This window comes from Nomascus leucogenys, chromosome 22a, assembly GCF_006542625.1.
Source record: "Nomascus leucogenys isolate Asia chromosome 22a, Asia_NLE_v1, whole genome shotgun sequence".
Classification (NCBI taxonomy): Eukaryota; Metazoa; Chordata; class Mammalia; order Primates; family Hylobatidae; genus Nomascus; species Nomascus leucogenys.
Window position 1 is genome coordinate 84,379,732 of NC_044402.1, and position 16,503 is coordinate 84,396,234.

Consider the following 16,503-nt stretch of genomic DNA (forward strand, 5'->3'; position numbering starts at 1 on the left):
CCCACCCATGCCTCCCTGGGACCTGGAGGACAGTTTTCTCAATCTACAGCTACTGCTACCACCATTATCCACCTGCATGTATGACCTGGGAGCCTGGGGATTGGACTGTCTGGCTTGCCACTGCCACCAGTGGCACCCCACACATGTTACTCAGGGGCCAGCAGGCTGACCTACTGATGCTACTGCTACAGCCACTGCTATGCATGCTTCCCAGGAGTTCAAGGACCTGCCCTTCCACACAGTCCATCGTTGTCACTAGTGACACTTGAGCAAGTCCAGAGGCCCAAGGATGGGCCTGCCCAGATTTTCCACCAACAGAGCCCACTTAAGTCACCTGAGAGTCTGAGGACCAGTATGCCTGCCTGCCATAGCCACTGTTACTTTCTTAAATAGATTTTCAATGATTTTGCCCATCTCTTCTTCTGAATCTCTTGAAATTCAAATAGCTTGTCAAAGTATGATGTGTTATATGTCAGATAGACTTACCTCATGTTTAATCTTTATTTGTTGTTGTTTTTGTTTTGGTCTGATTTAGTTATTTCAGAAGACCTGTGTTTAAGTTCAGATATTCTCTCTTCTGCTTTCTCTAGTTCACCTAGCATCCCCAGCAAAGCCTTGCCATAACCTCCATTAAAAACTGCAGCCCATGCTACTGAGAAACTCAGATACCATTAAACGGATTACAGCCAAACAAATCATACAAAGACTATTGTATTGCACCCACCTAAAATCGAAGCCAAAGCACCCTACCCAACCAACAATATAGATACAGCTATAGAAAAGTGTATTTCCTATGAAAGTCAATCCATAAAATTGGAAGAAATGTGCAGATATCAATGTAAGGAAACAGGAAAAGTAAAAAAGCAAAGAAACATAATAAAACAGGAACACAACAATTTTTTAGTAACAGATCCAAGCAGAAACAAAATCTATAAAATAACTGAAAGTTCAAAACGATGATATTAAAGAAAGTCAGTTGGATACAAATAAAAACTGATGACTATTACAAAAATATGGAAAACAATTCATGATCTGAATGAGAAATTCAGTGATAGTTCTCATGAAAAAGAATGAAACAGAAATCTTGGACCTGAATAATTCAATGAATGAAATAAAAAATAGAATTGAGAACTTCAATAGTAAACTAGATCAAGCAGAAGAGAGAATGTCTAAACTTGAAGACAGGTTTTTTTGGAATAAACCAATCAGACAAAAAAAATAAAGAATAAAAGAGAATAAATAAGGACTACATGACATACAGGACTCTATACAGGGAATTAATATTTGATTTTTGAGAGTTGCAGAAGATACGAATGAAGTCATAGAAAATCTAACAAAAAATATCAGAAAACTTCCCCACTCTTGTAAGAGATATAGCCATCTAAATACAGGATGTTCAAGCATTAATCAAATAGATTCAGTGCAAAAATGTCTTCTTCAAAGCACATTAGCGTCGAACTTTCAAAAGCCAAAATCAAAGAGAGAATTCTAAAAACAGCAAAAGTGTCAAGTTACACATGACACTCAGGAATTCTCATAAGACTAACAGCATAATTTTCAGCAGAAACCATACACAGCATGAGAGAACGGGATGATATATTCAAAGTATTAAAAGGATAAAAAAACTGTCAGCCAAGAATACTATTCACAGCAAAGCTACCCTTAAAACTAAAGGAGAATTAAAGTGTTCTTAAGCAAAAACAGAGAGAATTCCTCACCACTACCTTGACTCCACAGGAAATGCATCAGAGAGTCCTACATTTGGAAGTGAAAAGATGATATCTATTAATACCATCATGAAAATACACTTGAGTATAAAATTCACTCATAGAGCAGATACACAAATAGGAAGGAGAATGGAGTTAAACATTACCGCTACAGTGAACCACTAAACTGCAATGATAAACAATAAGAGAGGAAGAAAGGAACAAATGATATACAAAACAACCAGGAAACAGTTAACAAAATGACAGGAGTATGTTCATCCCTAATAATAATCTGGAATGCAAACACATTAAATTTCCCAATTAAAAGATACAGACTGGCTGAATAGAAAAATACTTTGAATACTGCCTACAAGAAACTCACTTTACCTGTAAAGACACATATAAACATGAAGAGATGAAAAAACATCCCTTGCAAATGGAACCTGAAAGTGAGCAAGAGTAGCTATACTTAGATATAATAGACTTTAATTAAAAAAACTATAAAAATAGACAAGGTCATTATGTTACGATAAAAATATCAATTCAGCAAGAAGATGTAACAATTCTAGGTGTGTATGCACTCAGCATTGGAGCACTCTGCTATATAAAGCAAACATTATTAGATTTATTGGGAGAAATAGACTCTAATACAATAATAGTTGGTGAATTCACCATGGCACTCTCAACATTGAACAAATTAGACAGAAAATGAAGGATGAAACATGGATTTAAATTGCATCTTAGACCAAATAGACCTAACAGACATTTACAAAACATTTCAACTAACAACTACGAAATACACATTTTCTCATCAGCACATGGAACATTCTCCAGGATAGACCATATATTAGCCTACAAATTAAGTCTCAACAATTTTTTTTAAAATAAAAATTATATCAACTATCTTGTAAGACTACAATGGATTAAAAGTAGAAATCAAAGAAAAGAGGAAGTTTGAAAATGCACAAATGCATGGGAAATAAAAAATATGCTCATGAATGACCACTGGGTCAACAAAGACATTAAGGAGAAAATTAAAAAAAATAAAAACCTAAAACAAGAGAAATTGGAAAAATAACATACCGAAACCTATGGAATACAGCAAAGACAATGCTAAGAGGAAAGTTTGTAGGAATGAAAACTATATACAAACCATAGAAAGTTTTTAAACACCCTAAAGATGGACCTCAGGAAACTAGAAAATTAAGAACAATTTAACACAAAACTAGTAGAAGGAAAGAAATAAAAAGAATGGAGCACAACTAAACAAAATAAGGACAAAAAATTTGATCAAAAAAACTGAAAGTTTTTGAAAATAAAAAAATGATAAACTTCTGGATACACTAATAAATGATTAAACAGAGAAGACCCAAATAAATAAAATAAGAAATGAAAAAGGAGACATTAAAATTTATACTACATGGGCCAGGCACAGTGGCTCACACCTGTAATCCCAGCATTTTGAGAGGCCGAGGCAGGCTGGGCATGGTGGTGGGCGCCTGTAGTCCCAGCTACTCAGGAGGCTGAGGCAGGAGAATGGCATAGAACCTGGGAGGCGGAGCTTGCAGTGAGCCAAGATCACACCACTGCACTCCAGACTGGGAGAGAGAGGGAAACTCCATCTCAGAAAAACAAACAAACAAAAAAACTTATACTACATGAATGCAAACAATCATTCAAGGCTCCTATGATTGACTGTATGCTAGCAAATTGAAAAACCTAGAGAGAATGTATAAATTCCTGAAGAAGTACAGTGTACCAAGATTAAACTAAAAAGAAATAGAAAACCTTAACAGACTAATAGCATGTATAAGATTGAATCAATAATTAAAAAATATCTCCCAAGAAATAAAAAGCCCAGGACCAGCTGGCTTTACTGATGAATTCTATCAAACTTATAAAGAGCACCAGTTGCTCTAAAACAATTCCAAAAACACAAACAGGAGTGAATTCTTCCTAACTGCTTCTATGAGGCCTACTACCAAAACCAGAGGACACAACAAAAAAAGAAAAATACAGACCGACATCCCTAAGGAACACAGATGCAAAATTCCTCAAGAAAATAGTAGCCCAAATTCAACAACACATCCAAAAGTTAATACACCATGATCAAGTGGGTTTGATCCCAGGGATGCAAGGATTGTTCAGTCTGCACAAATCAGTAATTGTTATACATCAGATCAACAGAATGAAGGTCAAATGTCATATGATCATTTAAATAGACACAGAAAAGAGCATTTGATACAATTCAACACACCTTTATAATAAAAGCTCTCAACAAATTAGGCATAGAAGGCACAAACCTCAACATAATAAAGAACATATTTGATAAACTCCCAGCTTTCATTTACCATATGAAATGGGGAAAAGCTGAAAGCTATTTCTCTAAGGACTTGAACAGGGGTCCCCGATTTCACCACTCCTATTCAACATAGTACTGAACTGCCTAGCCAGAGCAATCAGGCAAGAGAATAAAATAAAAGACACCCAAATTGGAAAACAGAAAGCCAACTTACCCTTCTTTACAGATGACATGATTCAATGCAATCCCCACTAAAATACCAGTGACATTTATCGTAGAAATAGAAACAATAATCCTAAAATTTGTATGGAACCACAGAAGACTCTGAATAGTTGAAGTAATAATGAACAAAAGAACAAAAGTGGAGGCATCACACTATTGGCCTTCGAGATATACTACAGAACTATAGTAACCAAAGCAACATGGCACTAGCATAAAAACAGACACAAAGACCAATACTATGGAAATATAGTAACCAAAGCAGCGTGGTACCAGCATAAAAGCACACACACAGTCCAAAGGAACAGAACAAACAACCCAGAAATGAATCCACGTATTTACAGCCAACTGAGTTTTGACAAAGGAGCCAAGAACATTCAGTGGGGAAAGGACAGTTTCTTCCATAAATGGTGTTGGGAAAAGTGGATATCCATATGCAGGAGAATGAACCTAGACCCCTATATCTCACCATCTAAAAAATCCAACTCAAAATCGCTTAAAGAGTTAAATGCAAGACCAAAAACTTTAAAAACGCTATAAGAAAACATAGAGGACAAGCTTTAAAAAACTGGTCTAGGCAAAGATTTTTTTGGCTAAAACATAGGCAATAAAAATTAATGGATGAGACTATATAAATGAAAATCTTCTGTACAGCAAACAATCAACTGAACGGAGAGATAACCTAAAAATTGGCAGAAAATCTTTGCAAACTATTCATCTGACATGGTACTAATATCCAGAATACACAAGGAGCTCAGACAGTGCAATAGCAAAAAAAAAAAAAAATACATTAAACAGTGTGCAAATGATCTGAATAGACATTTCTCAAAAGAGGACTTACGGATGGCCAACAGATACATGAAAAAATGCTCAGTATCACCAATCATTAAGGAAATGCAAATCAAAACCAGAATGAGATATCACCTCACTCCTGTTAGAATTATTATGAAAAATACAAATAACAAATTGCTAATAAGGAGGCAGAGAAAAGAAAACTCTAGTACACTGTTGGTGGGAATGTAAATTAGTACAGTCATTATGGAACATAATGTGTGAAGGTTTCTTAAAAAATTAAAAATAATTTTATGCAAACTGGATTTCATGCAATCACTAATTCCCCTGCTGGGTATTTATTCAAAGGAAAAGGAATCAGTATATCAGGGATACCTGCATCGCCATATTTACTGAAGCAGTATTTACAATAATAGCTAAGAGATGGAATTAACCTACAACTTCATCAACAGAATTATGAATGAAGAAAACATATGTAACACAAGGAAATACTCTTCTTCCATAAAAAAATAAAATAAAATCATTTGCAAAAACATGTATGGAACTGTAGAATATTATGTAAAGTAAAATAAGCCAGGCACAGACAGACAAATATTTCATGTTCCCATTCATATATGGAAGCTAAAAAATTTGACCTATTGGAGTAGAGAGTAGAATGATAGTTACCAGAGGCTAGGAAGGGTTGAGGAGGGGATAAAGAGGGATTGGTTGATGGGTACAAACATACAGTTAGATGGGAGGAATAAGTAATATTTTTCGATAGTACAGTAGTGTAACTATAGCTAACAATAACTTATTGTATATTTAAAAATAGCTAAAAGAGAAGATTTGGAAGTTCCCAACACAATGAAATGATAAATGTTTGAAGAGATGGATATCCTAAATAATCTGCTTTTATAATTACACATTGATGCATATATCAAAAATATCAAACATATCCCTTAAATACGGACAATTATGTATCAAATTTAAAAAATAGAAAATATTTTATTCATTTTATTTAGAGATAGGATCTTGCTTTGTTGCCCAGAATGGAGTGCAGTGGTACAACCATAACTCATTGCAGCCTCAAACTACCGGGCTCAAGTGATCCTCCTGCCTCAGATCCCAAGTAGCTGGGACCACAGGTGTGCGCCACCACTCTCAGCTAATTAAATTTGTGTGTGTGTGTGGAGTTGGGGATCTTGCTCTGTTGCCCAGGCTGGTCTCAGTCTTCTGGTCTCAAGCGATTCCCCCACCTCAGCATCCCAGAGTGTTGGGATTACAAGTATGAGCCATCATGCCTAAACAAAAATGTTTTCCCAGTAGTCTTCAAAGTTTAGCAAAAATATTACTTTTCATTATTATAAAATTATTTATAAAGATAGACTCTATTTTGCACATTATTAAGTGGTTGCTTTATCTCCCTTGGCAACTTGTTTCATTTAGCATTACAAATGAATTTTTTAGTTTTGCATGATATTTATTTTTGTTGTCACTAATTTCCTACCTTTATTAATAAAGTACTTGCCTAAATTGTACACCAAGTCTTCTAGAATAATTTAACTTTTATCCTGTAAGCCTTACCATAATTTTTAAAAATCAGTTTAATTAAATAATGATTAAGTAAATAAAATAAAAATATTTTTAAACCTGAATTTTTTAAGTAATTCAAAAGTTTGGAGATAATTACAATCTACAAAATAAAGAAATGTGATAAGGTACAGGCCAATAATGCCTTAAACATGTCAGAAGTACAGCATCAGAGTTAATGGTTCAAGGAATCATGAATTAATGAGGAATGGTCATTTCATTGGACAAAGGTAAAATATATTTATAGAAACAAAATAGAATAATTTTTAAAATGGTACTTATTAATTGGAATATTATAATAAAGAAACTAAATAAAAAGTGAGATTTTGGAAGCTTTGTAACTCATAAAATTGCCATTATATATTACAATATAGGTACTTCTAATTTGCAACTGAGAACATCTTAATATTTTGTTCAGAAATTAGAAGATAGTTAAAATTTTGAGGTCAGGTCTATCAGATGTAGCAGCGAACATACATCATCTTCTAAAAGTCATGAAGCTGTCCTGATATCTTTTACAAGTAGTAAGCTAGCATTCCTCAAGGGGATTCTTTTCAAAGAGCAGCCATAATGTAGGCAATTCTTGCTAATTTAATGATCATCTACAAGCTGTATAAGAGTATAATAATAAGGATGTCTTGAAGATGCCATTGTCATAAAAATGCAGGTGTCTGTACGTGAGACCTTTAAAAGAACCTTTATTTTCTGTGAATGGCTTACTGATTTGCAAATTAGCTGTATTAAAAGTAATAATAAATAATATATTTTAAAAAATACATAAATTGCTACAAATCAGTGAAACTGACTGTACATTAAAAGACCTTTGTCATATAGAACATATAATAACTAATATATGTTACTTAGTGTTTGCTTTGCCCCTCCACGCACCTACACAAGTCTGCTGCATTGCCGGTTCTTCCTTTGTCAAGAGCCTTCCCATGCCATAGACAGCTGGGCTGTGAAAGCTAAGGTGGGCTCTTGACTACAGATGCTAGTAATCAGAATCAGGACTCTAAAGGTACAGGAATTATATATATATAAAAGCAGGAGGGCAAATACTTGGAATTTGCCCAACTCATGTTACAATCAAATACTGGAAAAAGAAGAGCTCAATTAAAAAATTATTAACATTTTAAACAAATATGTCATATATAATACATATATATGTATTTAAATACGTAATATATTTAAATATGTAATATATGTTTTATATATGAGTATGCAATACCTATTAAATAAATATGTAACATATGTGTTTTATATACATATATATATATATTTATGGTGATTAACCTATTTCTACTTTAATCTCATATACGACAGGCTGTGTCAGAGAAGAAATGTGTCTTTCAGGTAAAATTTACCAGACCAAAAATAGCCAAGTCCACACCCAGAGAATGGAATGGTAGACATAAAAATTCTGGCTCACGAGTTAGATTTAGTGCTCTGATGGAAATAGGAATTTGCTTCCCTAAAATGACAGATTATGTATTTATAGATAATCTATTAATTAATTAATATATTATTAATATAATATAGTTTATTATATATAATATAATGGTGTTATTAATATAATTAATATACATATTAATATATATTAATTTATATAAATATATTTGATATATAGACGATATAATATGAAATAGATATATTTTAAATTTTTATTTTAATCATTTGTCAATATTTTATCACGAACTTTATATGATGTTTAGTGTTCTTTTGCACATTAGAAATTGGTGTTTAAACCCACCACTCCATCTCTCTCCATTCTAGTTTTATTCATATTTTGCCAAAAATCTAAGCTGTGCTATGCAAACTCTGAACCTGGACATAACCAGCATCCTGAATAGATACGTGTCTATACCATTTGCCTGGCATTATATTCTGAATTTGTATATGATTTAATCAAACAGCATTCATGGATTTTGGCAAGAACATGAGACTCCTGAGTCAGAGGTTAAGGATTTTATTACTCATGGCCCAGAAAATAATACAAGCATCAGTATACTCTTCTTCATTTATTTTACTGCCATTTTAGGAGGTAATGTAGACAGTCTCACATAGATATCTACACACATATACACAGTGGGATATGTGATTAGGAACCTAGAGTTTAAGAACCTGAATCTTTTTTACTAGGCAATAAGCATTACTGCACTTTGCTGTGAAGAGAAATGCTATTTCTATTTTCCAGTGCAGAAAGTGCTCAGGAATATAGCAGTTAGTGCCTCACTTGGAAGACATGTAGAAATTCAAGAAACTCATGGAAAGTTGTTCCCTACCAAGATGAATAATATATCATTATTTGAAAAAATGTTAAATCCTTGCCAACTTCCTTCCTGTTTCATCACCACGAACAACCCCCTTGAACTTTTCTGTGAACTTCAATTAATAGATTAAGGGAAAATGTATTCGGCCAAATAGGCATTGCAATGTTATGTGTAAGATTTTGTGGAAATTTCAAAAAAATATGAAAAAATTTGTAAAAGGGTACAAGAAAAATATGGCTGTTATGAAAACACTATAATATTTCATCTGCTAATGTGATGAAAAACTGCTGGCCAGGATTCTAGAAGATAAACAATTTCAAGAACTTTAACACTTAAAGTTGACTAGTGGTCAGTTGCTAAAATTTATTTTTTAATTGTATGAAATAACATCAATAGAACTAAATTTATACATTAATGTTTAGTTAAGTAAATATCTTATAATCTCTCATAATTTCTTCTTATATGTTTAATACTCTAAAACTTAAGTATTCATGTCAAAATTAGAAATAATATGCCCACATTTCAAGGGTCGTCATTTGTTTTGTTCTGAAAATTAGTGGAAGTTACGTGATAAATTGTCTATATTATATAAGAAAAAAACAGCACATTGAAAACATTAAAAAGTTAGGTGGTTTAAAACTTATTAATCCAATATTTGTAACAAAGTTAGTCTTAATTTTGGTGAGAAAAACATACTTTTGAATAAGTTCCTCATAGTAATTTGACCATACTACCATAATAGAACCATTATATTATCATTTTTCTTATTCAGTTTTTAAGGATTTGAAAGAAGTAACATTAAAATTGAACTATCATGAAAAATCCTGATAACAATCACAGAAAAATATAATCATACATAATAGTAAGTAAATGTTTGGGGTTTCTGCATCTCTGAACTCATATCAATGAAAGTAAATTAGAAATTAAAGGTGTTAAACTTGTTAAATAAGTTGGTGTAAAAACACAAGCTCTTAAAAACTCTAAAATTTGACATAATATTTTTATACTTTTGAGAGAAAGCAACTGATGCAAAAGCAAGGGCCGAAAGAGAATCGAGCACAATATCAGTATTATTAGGCTGCCTCTAAAATTAACAAGACAAAATTACAAAATTGGATTTACTTTGTTTCAAAAGTTCTGCCATAAGATAAAGATATTTTCATTGTTTTGAAGTGTCTTTTCTCTTCTATCAGTTTAGATTAAGTTATCAGAGAAGTTTCTATTATTGAGAGAAAAATTGAAGAATGGGTATTAAAAAAAACTTCTACCATATTTGGCTCTTTTGTCACACACCTGCTCATGCACATTCTCCATTCTATATACTGGGTAATCTACCCTTTTAGGGAGACAAATCCCTAATTTCATCAGAGCACTAAATCTAACTCATGAACCAGAATTTCTATGTCTATCATCCCATTCTTTGGGTGTAGATTAGGTTATTACTGACCTGGCAAATTTTAAGCTAAAAGACACATTTCTTCCCTGACACAGCCAATAGTATGTGAGAGTGAAGTAGGACTAGGTTAACAACCCTAAAAAATCATATTTGAAAAAGGACAATGAGAAACACATGGATTTACTGGTGTATAATTATCATAACCCAATACCAGAAACAATAAAATCATCTACTCTGAGAGTGGGATAAGTTTCTTCATTAGCCTATCCAGCAAATACTTATTTTGCTTTATGAAAGAAACTCGTTTCTCATTTCTCTCCCCACTCTTGGTTCTGAACTTTAAGAGATTTTATCTCAATCGTTTTTTTCTTATTTTTTTTCATGTCCAAACTGAAGTAATTCATATTCAAGATTCCCCATGATCCAAGAAAGCCACTGATGCTACAGCTACTTTCTTCACATTTCATATAGGAAGAAGAAGTAAAATTGGGAATTCTAGCAAAATAACATCTGCTTACATCTGTTGGTCATCTCTAGCTGCCAGGGAGACTGAAAAATATAGGGTTTTTTTGGCCAAGTATGTTGTTTATCAGCACAAAATTATGGTGCTGCAAGTAAGATTGAATGGAAACATAAATATTGGCACAGTAACTAGTAATCTATGAAACAAAGCATAACATCAAATTAATCCTCTTTCTGCAACTGTGGTGTTCTCTTCCCATTTCCTGGTGAAACCTTGGTAGCACCATCCACTCAATGAGCAACAGAAATCTGACAGTAATTTTTGATGTGTATTTTTCTCTTTCACCCCATATCCAATCATGAAAATATTCTCAGAATTCTCTCTCTTTTTATAATGTCTCTCTCTTTTTATAATGTCAGCCAGATAATGTGCTGATAGCATAATAAGATTTGAGGAAAGCATGTCTCACACATGAGTCTGAAAACCTAAACATCACACTTGTGAACTACAAAAAGATCTCTCAGGATGCTTAATTACCTTCAACTTGGGTCCTTTAACACTCTACCTCCAGCTACATGTTTTTTTCCTTGCACTTTCAATCCAAAACATTAAAACCTATTAGATATATTCATGATCAGTTTCTCATTAGTTTCTTGATCCTTTGCAATCTGTTTTCTATTGCTTTTCTCCAATCTGAACACCCCTTAAAAAGGCATTCAAGGACATTGACTTGCTAAATCAAGTAAAACTTCTAATTTTCATTTTATTCATTCTCACGAAGCTTAAGGCTCTTTTGCTCACATCCACCATCTTGAACCTCTTTTATCCTGTTGACTCCACTTTTACCATCCATTCTTTCTTCCTTCCTATAACTTTATAGGAACTCCTCTTTCTCTTCTATGTCAATTAACTCACTTGTATTTCAGATAGTATTTATTATTGTTGCCTTAGAAACCATAAATAATCATCTCTCTCCTTTATATTTGACCACTTTATATAAAATAGGTTAATCCCAATGATATTCAAATATGCTGTATTAAGCAGAGTGGCTCTCAAAAGATGTCCATGCCCTGATCCCTAGAATGTATGTGTACATTAGGTGAACTAGAATGGATTTTCCAATGTAAATAAGGTTATAGATCTTAAAATAAGATGATTATATTGTATTATCTGGTTGGCCCAGTCTAATCACATAAATCCTTAAAGGAAAGGAAGGAGTGTAGTGGAATAAAACAACGGAGTTTAGAAGTGTAAAAGAGACTTGACCTGGCCCACCTGGAAGGGCTAAATGGAAAGCACGCGAAGAAACGAAGAGAATCTCTGACAGACAGAAAGGAAGTGAGAACCTGAGTCCTACAAGCTCAAGGAACAAAATTCAGCCAATACCCTGAATATGCTGAGAAGCGGATATTTCCTTAGAGGCTCCAGCGGGGAAAGCAGACTTGCAAAAACTTAATTTCTGCCTCTCAGAGTTTTGACTTACAGATACTATGTAATAATAAATTTATGTTGTTTTGAGCTGCTCAGTTTGTGGTAATTTGTCATGGCAATAATATAAGATTAATACACACACAAAATACCTTATCATCTTAACACAAATAAAGGAAATTCTTGGAATTTGGAGCCTGAACGTGGCTCTCCTCCACTCCTCAGCCAGACTTAGGTTATTTGCCTCTCCTGAGCCCAGTGGCTGCTGACACTTGCAGGCTATTAGGAGGGACTAGGCCTCAAGATTTGTGGAGGTCCTTTAAAGAGTGACGTGGGGGACAAGAAATTTCCTGCCATAAGGCCAAAAAGTCCAGAGGCTTTAATGGAAGAAAAAGCCTCCTGCCAGGAGCTGTTTGTGGGGGAATTAGTGAAATCTGGGCATAATGCCATAGCCTTTTGTGAGTGCCAGAATGCCAAAAAGACACTAAAAGTGCAAGATGGGTCTCTCCAAAATGCCAAGGGGAAAAAAGCATGTTTGTCTTCTTTACATACAAAATAGGAAAGTATACAAAGACCCACAAGGGGAAAGATCTACTGCAACGGCCCTAAGCAGAAGCTAACACTTTGCCCTTAGTTCATAGATGCACAGTGTGCCCAGTCCTTTTGATTTTGTCTGACATTTAGACATGAGTCCCAATATATCCAATAATTAAGTGCATAAATGAATGCATAAAAATGCATAAATAAATGCATAAAAATCTGCTCTTTTGATAGGCTCCCCACATAGATAAAAAAGGGTCAGATTGAATAATCAAAACACATATCCATTAATGCAGAATTAGTAAGGAGAAGTGACCAAATCTTGGAATGAAAAAAAAACCCAAATACTGAAGCACTTGAAAGTTATTTATTTTTAATTTTTAATGTTTATTTATTTATTATTTATTTTAGAAACAGGGTTTTGCTTTTTTACCCAGGCTGGAGTGTAGTGGCATGATTTTGGCTCACTGTAGCCTCAACCTCCTGGGCTCAAGTGATCCTCCTGCCTCAGCCTCCTGAGTAGCTAGGATGACAGATGCATGGCACCATGCATGGCTATTTTTTAGCTTTTAGTTTTCTGTAGAGATGGGGTCTTGCCATGTTGCCTAGGCTGGTCTTGAACTCTTGGCCTTAAGCAATCCTCCTGTCTCAGCCTCTGAAAGTGTTGGGATTAAGGGTGTGAGACACTGCACCTGGCCGAAAGTTCTAACTGCAACATTATAAAGTGCTCTGCGAGCATGGCAGCACACTAGTCAAATTTAGAAAACTCAGTTTATGAATTAAAGGAGAGTATGATCAAGACTGAATGCTGAATTAAAAAATATAGAAGATCAGATGCAAGAAATATCTCAAAGAACATACATGTAAAGTAAACAAAAGCTGTAAGACTTATACAATAAATCCATGAGGCTGAATGTGACTAATAAGTTCTGATGGAGAAAAGGGAACAGGAGGAAAAGAGTAAGCAAACAACACAAGAAAATTTATTTGAGCTGAGAAGAGGTCTGAATTTGCAAGTCTAAAGTTTCTAACTATAGTGACTTAGACAAGTACAGTGTTTATTTTTCTCACATTGGAAGATGTCAGATTTTTAATCCAGGCCTGGAATGGTGACACAATCGTATCATGGGGTATCCAGAATCTTTCTACCTTTCAGCTCTCTATCCTTAGTATGTCATTTGTCTTCATGCTCCTAAGATGCACTGACCGCATCAGAACTTCCTACCAATAGTCAATAGTGAATGCCAAGAGCTTTCACCACATGAAGTTTTATCTTTAAAATGGGAAATGGAATATTCTACTAAGACCACATTTACTTCACAATTGTTAGAATGATAATAAATACTCTGTTTATAAATATTCACAACACTGCCTGCAATAAATAACATAAAACCTGAAATCTCAATAATTTATATCAACAAACATTTATTTCTCACTGATATTAAATGTTTGTGTCTGTTTCTTTGCTGCACATTTCTTTCTCACTTGGTATCAGGCAAGAAGAGCAAACCATATTTGGTTTTACACCAAATGCTGTATCTGAGGCAGAGAGAAAAGACCAGGTGTTGGAAACTTCCAGTGTTCCTTAAAGCTTCTGCTTAGACATAACATACATCACTCATGTTCACAGTCTATGGATCAAGGCAAGTCACATGGACAAGCCTGACAATTAAGAAATAAGTATATTTTGTCTGCAAGGAGTTGCCCCTCTGTCACATTGCAATGCATACAGATGTCTAATCCTCTCAGAGGAAATGAAATAAATATTTGGAAAATAATTCTCCCCATCACTATAAATCAATAATTAGAAGGCAATTTAGTACAGTAAATAATACATGAGCTTTGAGGTCAAACAAACTTGATTCAGTTCTGGCTCTGTTGATTACACATTGTTTCTAAGCCTTTGACTTCTTACTGGCAAAATATGTTAATATCTATGACAAATACTCTATTATAAAACATTTATGCCTTAAGTTCCTTTGAAAATGACTGGCACATAGTTACTGCCTAACAATTTTTTATCATATCTTAGACCATATAAACATAATCTTATTTTTCAATGGTAATATCAACCAACTTGCTGATAAGTTTGTGATAAATATATCTATAAACATACTAATTATCTGGATTTTCATGGTACATCTTGTTTAGACAGAAAAGGTTAAAGCTTTGGCATTTGTATAGGGGATTAGACCTTTAATAAACTAAATAATAGTGTAAACAAGTCATGTTAAATTCTAAAAGCTGAATATTTTATGCAATCATATTTGGCCTTATACAACTGTATATACTTTATGAATTTTCATTAAATGACTTTATTTCAAGAATGTAAAGATTGATTGCTATTTTTCAGATTGTGGACAGTTAAATATACATAGGCATATCTAGTCATTCTCTGATCTTGCAGAAGATATCCAAAACATATTTATAAATGTAAGAATAAAAGGTACTATTGATTATTCAGGATTTCAGCCTATTTATTCATCTCTATGGTAACATTCTTGTATAGTTTTCCAAATTACTCATAAACAACTGTTGACAAAAATGAGATGAGATTAAGTTTTGTGGCTTCTGATTTTGGAAAGGAACTGGGCTATTGATTTATGCTCTTCTAAGTTTCTTTCTTTATTGATTAGTCCATTTTTCCTTAGCTCAATTTTTTGACGTGGTTTGTTTAATTGACAAGGAAGTTTCAAGAAAGCATAATGAGATTAAATTAAATCTTTGTTCAGCAATCTTTTCATTATCTTTAATTTTGCACTCCCTGATACAAATTTTTTTATTTTCCTATTTTTGCAATTCATTAGACTCCCAAAAGCTTTCCCTTTCCTTTATCAGTATTATGGTTTAAAATTCCAGATGTATGCAGTACTAAATAACTATTTAAGGATATTCAGCTCATCATATTAGCACTGAAGTAAAATATGGCATTTTTTTCTGAAAATGCAAACATCTCAACTATTTAGAGACTAACTTGTGGATGTGTTTATAATATACATCATAGACAATTTTTTAAAAAAATTATTTTGGCACAACAAAGCAGATTTCACATTCTAATGACTGTCCCAAGGATCACAAGGTAGCTATTGCATTTGACTGTTAAGCACATTTTTTTAAATCCCATTTTCCCTCTTCTAATCAGAGATCCAGCCCTCTGACTATATGTATAGATGTGTGTTTTAGATTCAGACACTTGTAGTATCTCATTCTTTGGAAAATGAGGAATACTCTAGAGGTAGGCCTAAGATTCAAGCAAGACCAGAGTCTGTTTCTCTAGGATTGCTATGTAGACATTGGAAAAAGAAACTCTATTTCTGCTAAAATGGCCATGCTAAGAGATGTGTGTCTGAAACCTTTGGTAGCTGACTAGATCCTGGTTCCAGTCTTGAGGCTCTGGAACTTGCAGCTCTTCTTTAGATCTTGTAGCTACCATGAGATCCTCTCAATCAAGAGAACCAGTGTACTTCTCTTTATTACATATGTTAACCAAGTCTCTGTCATTTATAATAGCCAACATGGTCATTTTTAAAGTAAATACTAGGGGTTCTTACTTTGATAAATTATTAATTAAATATAAGTTTCCAGAGCATTAAGAATATTTTCTGCCCTTGATAAATTGAGAGCGATTGTCTCAAAGACCTGGTTCAGGTCAAGAAGAGATGAGTTGATGTTACATGACTCTGTTGTGTTTTACATTGCAAATGGAGAGGCAGGGAGGCTGCACCTGCATAGTTTCTCAACTTGTTAAAAATATTTTATTTTTCAACTTGAAAGAAGAAAAGTAATACAGTAAATCTGCATCATAAATTAAAAAT

General features: G+C 33.6%; 1 non-coding gene across 1 annotated transcript; it reads right to left on the reverse strand.

Annotated features, from left to right (window-relative positions):
* Window positions 1–11,133: 11,133 nt before the first annotated feature.
* Window positions 11,134–11,237, reverse strand: LOC115832717. The gene has a single exon (XR_004028226.1). It is a non-coding gene; the product is annotated as a small nucleolar RNA U13 (small nucleolar RNA).
* Window positions 11,238–16,503: the final 5,266 nt, after the last annotated feature.